The sequence below is a fragment of the Saccopteryx leptura genome, chromosome 3 (assembly GCF_036850995.1).
Source record: "Saccopteryx leptura isolate mSacLep1 chromosome 3, mSacLep1_pri_phased_curated, whole genome shotgun sequence".
NCBI lineage: Eukaryota > Metazoa > Chordata > Mammalia > Chiroptera > Emballonuridae > Saccopteryx > Saccopteryx leptura.
Window position 1 is genome coordinate 193,638,191 of NC_089505.1, and position 6,000 is coordinate 193,644,190.

Consider the following 6,000-nt stretch of genomic DNA (forward strand, 5'->3'; position numbering starts at 1 on the left):
AGATATGGACCATAGTACTGCCTCTGCCACTAAGTAGGTGCCTTTGGGCAAGCCCTTTAACATCACCAGGCCTCAGTTTCCCCATTGATCAATAAAAACTGAACTAAAAATTTGTTACCTTTTTCAGTTCTAAAACAATCCAATTTAAAACTCAAATGAACGGGGGGGGGGGGCAGGTTGGATGGAGTTGGGAGACATCAAAGAGAAGATAGAAGAACTTTCCATCGTAGGTATCAGAACCGAGAGAGGAAGGACTGGAAAGGACCTTCCAGTCCTGGCACAGTGCTGTCTCCTTCCTAGGCTGCGTCATGCAGGGCGGGGCATGAAGGGAGCACTTCTCCCACCAGTGCGTCTGACTGCGGAAGAGCTAAGGAGAACCAGTGAGCATGTTCCCATGAGATGGATGGTGACACCTGCCAGCGGTCCACTTCTGAGCCCAGAGCTTTTGTGCACATGTGCATCTAATAATGCTAATAATGGACATGGCGATGTGTACACAGTGTTTTTTTAATCAATCAATCCAGCTTTGGCTACATAATTAATTTCTGTTCTTAATGGAAGTAATTACCCCCCAGGAACCTAAGTCTTCAGTGATCACTGATAATGTTTTCAGATGTGAAACATAATTATTTTTCTAAGCTTGGATTATAGGTTGATCCTTAAATTAGGCTTAATAGTATCAGAACTTTACAACGTAAATTATGAAGATGCATAATTCCTTCAGGTGTGGGATTCCTTCTTTCATGTGGCAGGGTGGCAATCCATCAGGGTTAGTGCACTATGTTCCTATAGGAAGATATCAGTCAGGGTAAGGAAGATGTCACAAATTAATTTTAGCATTAACATAAGTGTACCAAAAGAATATATTCAGTCAAATATACTAGATGTAACACACACAAAAAAATAGAGGTCACAGTAAACTTGATTAGAGATACAGAAAATAATGTGCAAACCAAAAAAATGGGAGTTTATTTTATTTCCAAAGAGAAAATGAGTAAATATGCATATTTGTAAATGGTCCAAGTTTTTCATGGGGGACCTGTTAGAAGGCAGGATTTTCACTTGATGTTTTTATTTTAAAGAAAGATTGAAAGAAGGCAGAGAAACTGTCCTGGCTGGATAAAGGGAGCTGTTTCCAGGGCAACAAGGGAGGAAGAAATGCCATGGATTTGAAGGAGATAGCATTTGATTAGTGCAAAGAAAGAGGTGAGAGAAGGCAGCGATTGGAGACCAGACCCTTGGCCAAACTGCAAATGGGAAACTTGTCTCTCAGTCTTTGCTGCTTCTCTGTTTAAGGCTCCAGCTGCCCTCCTACAGCCCCCCCACCCCCACCCCGTCCCAGCTTGGTAGCTGCGTGCTTGCGCTCTCCTTCCCCTCCATTCCAACTGCAGCTCAGAAAGAGCCAGAGACATGCTAAGCATTTCTTACTTCTCACAGAGGCTTTGGCATTTTTACATAAAAAGTCTCATGCTAGAGTTTCTCCAAGGATGGCGACCATGTCTTCTTAGGGACCTGGGCATCAGGAGCCCAAGACAAGGGAAGAGTGATGTGTATGTGAAAGTCTAATTTAATCTTTAACATGTACACACATTTTTACACTACTTGTTAACTCATCTGAAAGTTTTTTTGTATAATATTAACAATAGTGTATTATTACAGCTACTATTTATTAAGTGCTATGTTCTAGGCACAGTGATAAAGACTATATTATACACTATCTTATTTAGTTTTCTCAGTCAATCCTTTGAAATACGTATTAGTGTTCTTTAAATTCTCCCCTGTGAAAATAGGTGCAGAAAGGATGCAGACCTTGTCGGGTAAGTATTCCACAGCTAACAAAGGACGAAGTTGACTGTCAGCATAATGACCCCGTAATTTGGGACTCATTAGTCAGATAATGCCAGGAGAGACACCCCAAATTCAATTTGCTGCCATTTCAATATCTGTAAGAATAGCACAGTCTTAAGAGGCAGAAAATTTATGAAAACATTTCAGGATCCATCAAGCTCTTTAGACTTCACTAGAAAAGACATTTAAAGGTTTTAAGAGAAAAATTATCAAATCAAGAAATCTATCTGGATTGGAACAGCATTCTGAGATATTGGGGTTTAGGCCTTCACATATGAATTGGGGTGGGCACACAGTTTAGTGCACAACAATACCTGTAGAAAAAACTTGGTCACATGGCCCACACTTAAAGTACAAGAGAGGTCAGAAAATGTAGTCTGTTTTATAGGAGGTGATGTGCTTAAATAAAAATCAAGAACTCTATTACTATGAAAAGAAAGGAAAAATATATGTGAGAGGACAGTCTTCATCATACTTAGATTTGTCACTTTAAGTTGAACACTTACCATATTTATAGACAATGTTTAAACATTTAATAAAACTTAAGCTTTACTACATTTATAAGGTTTGCTATAGTATTTATAAATATATTAGCTTTATTGGAGTTCTTTACTTGGGAATGTTATATTTGTTCATATAAAAACCTAAAATACTTAAAAAAGAAATCAAATATATTAAATATGAAAGATTAAACTGCTTGAAGGTATTAAGTTTGTAAATGGGACCAAATATAACTCAAAGGCCTGATGAGAAAAATCAGCCTTCACAATCAACAAAACACCATATCACATTGGTAGTCAAATAAGTTTGTAAATATGATATATATGTGTGGTAAGGTACCAAAGAATTGCAAAAATTAATATTTTAGGAGGAAAAGTCAGGCTTCTTGCCCATCCTTTCTTTAGAGAAAGAAGGGAGAAGAATGCAGAAGGCTTCTGGCTTGCAAGGACAACTGAGTCATTTAGTTTTAACTATAGAATAAAGGTTATCTGAAGAACTTCCTTTCCCTTTCAATAAGAGACAAAATTTACATACCCTACACTGATTTCAACTTTTCCTCCCTTCCTGGAATCCTGAGAGTAACATATACCTCTGGTCAAAGGAATGGGAAATAGACACTAGAAGATTTGTGAATGTCTTTGATATGTAAAATGACATCACTATTGTGTTGCCTTATAGGTTTTAATATGTAGGAATGTTTTTATAGATCCTATAGACAAATGTTATAAGCTTGTTAATGAATTGATTATTGTGCTATGTTCCCCATCCTTTTCGCTTCCCCCTTCCTGTATGTGATCAAGTCTATATAACAAGTTGCAAGGCTATTTCAGACTGCACGATTTGGGTCAGCTATACCCCATGTTTGTCATATGCAGCCAGCTTAATTAATAAAACTCCTCAAAAATTCACTTGGACTTGGTGTCTCTAGGTAAACCTGCAGAAGTAAGATATAATACTTTACAACATATGTTTGCTCACTTACAGTTTGCATTGGGTGTGGGAGACAAGCTATAAGCTGGCAAAGTCATTATGGCCTAAGGCTTAGTTTTAAGACTAAACCTTTCCTGCCCTTTTAAAACTAAGCTTTTCCCCACACCCTTGACTGTTGCATGATAGGGGGGTGGTGCACTCTTATGAAGAATCTCATTTATGCCTCAGATGAGTGGCTTTGTATCAGAAACTTCCTTATTTGTATATTGGCTTAACGGCTTTAATATCTACACTATAAAATGATGCAGACAAGGGGAGGCTCTCTTTCTCACTCAGATCCTGCCATCAGCATTGCAGAGGAGATGCAGCCAAGATGGCAGAATGCTGAAGGAGAAGCCAGTTTGTACAGAGTTTGTGCAGAGAGAAGGAGATGGGGAACAGAGGTGAATAAGGCTGGTGGGGCCTTTGATTCTAGGAATACTCGGATGAGTCAGTGGCTTTGGAAGCCCTGAATGGAAAGGGAAGTGTTTTCCCACTGTGTATTTCTCACCCCCTGAGTGCAAGCTAGGATTAAAGCTAATGGCCCACCAGTTCTTGGCTCCATTGTTTCATTACCATCTGTCCAAATCAAATGCGAATCTGCACGGGCCAGGTGGCTGTGATAGTGGCTGTGGCTACTGGCTTTACACACATCATCTAAACATTCAAAGTCTCAGCCAGTTGAGAAATTGTTCATGTTTTCCATCCCTGGCAAATACCACAACTCATTACTTCTCCTAAGGAACTATTACAACCTTATATAAATTCTAAATATCTTTCCAATGAATACCACATTTTAAACAAATGTTGTAATATTCCTTCATGCAGCTTTTCTGAAGTTTGCAAACTTTTAGCTAAAAGCTCACCTGCTGGGCATCAGGGCCACATTCTCCCTATCTGAATGTCACAAACACATGAAAAGGAAAATCTTAGAAGTGTGTAGAATGCTTACTTATTTAAGAAAAACAATTACTCCACCACTGAACTGACATTCTCTACTGAGGGATATTTAGATATGAAAAGATTCCATCAGAACTCAATTAATCTGGAAATTAATCTGTACAAAAGATTTCACATGAGATTTCCAGGGTGTAACATCTGACGTTTTCTAATTATTGTATTAATCTTGTATTTAATTTTTATATTCTCTGACTATATTTTATAGCATTGTTAACTGGCTTTAGGGATTTTATATTTGTATACTGTAGGGAATCACCCATTTAACCTTAAACTCTCTATGACTTGGATTGGAGAACTTTAGTTAAAAACCCTGAGTGAGTGTCTCTTGGATGCAAACACCAAGGAAGTGTGAGTGGGTGACCTTTGTGCAGACACAAAAGAATGCATGTGAACAGGCTTTAGAAAATTAGCCTAGGTCCCTGGTTGGCAAACTGTGGCTTGCAAGCCATATGTGGCTCTTTGACCCTGTATGGCCAGGAGCCACCATCATGGCCATTCACATGCAGGTTTGCATTGGGTTCAGACAGACAGTAATGAAACAACAGAGCCAAGAACTGGTGGGCCATTACCTTTAATCCTAGCTTGCACCCGGTGGGCAAGTAAAAACACACACTTGTGCTCCAAAACCTACTCATTCAGTGTTCACAAAGCTACTGACTTATCCGAGTTTCCTAGAATAAAAAGTTTCTAGCTCCCTAGCCTTATTCACCTCTGTTCCCCATCTCCTTCTCTCTGCACAAACTCTGCACTAGCTGACTTCTCCCTCAGCACTCCACCATCTTGGCTGCTTCTTCAGGCCTCCTCCACGTGGCCTCTCTCTGCTCTCCTCTCTGCTCTCTCCTCCAATGTTAATCTCAGGAACCGAGAGAGCAAGCTCCCGGTCTGCCTCCATTTTATAGCATAGAAATCAAAACCTTTAATCTAATATACAAACAAGGAAGTCTCTGATACAAAGTCATTTATCTGAGGCATAATGAGATTCCTCATGAGAGTGCACCACCCCACACCAGGCAATTAGTCAAGGGTGTGGGGAAAAGCTTAGTCTTAAAACTAAGCCTTAGTTTTAAGCCTTAGGCTATAACTACCCTGCCTGCTTACAGCCCGTCCCCACACCCAATGCAAACTATAAGCGAGCAAACATATATCATATTTACAAACTTATTTGACCAACATTCCACCCCTTTTGCTCGCTTCACAATCTAAAGCATAGGTACTCCTGCACAAGGAAATTAGGCACATTACACAAGTTACAACAACATGACAAATCATACAATTTCAACAATTACAAAGGTACATTTCACCTGTCTCTGAGCACTTTGCCAAAAGCACAAAATGTCCTCAGCCTTCTTTCTAGCCATGGGAAAAGCTTCCTGGGGCAGGGGAGTGCTTCCAGCAAAGCCGCTCCCCACCCCCATCCAAAATCCATAAGTCCATCCAACAAAGGAGCCAGTGCCTACTCCAGTCGTAGTCCAGGAAATCAGTCCACACACATGGGGCCTTAGCCACCCCCCCCCCATTCCTGCCATCCTGGCAGGTCTTACACTGTCCCAAAGAGGAGCACGTGGCAATGGCAGTCAGCATTTCCATCTCTACTCCGGAGAGTCCGGAGAGCATAATGGCATCCCCACCCCTATGTCCCAAAATCGCAGACCTACCAGGGGCGTAGTAAGTACTTTTTGCTGCTGGGCTCTCACCTTCTGGAGACTGCAGATTGCAACTCCA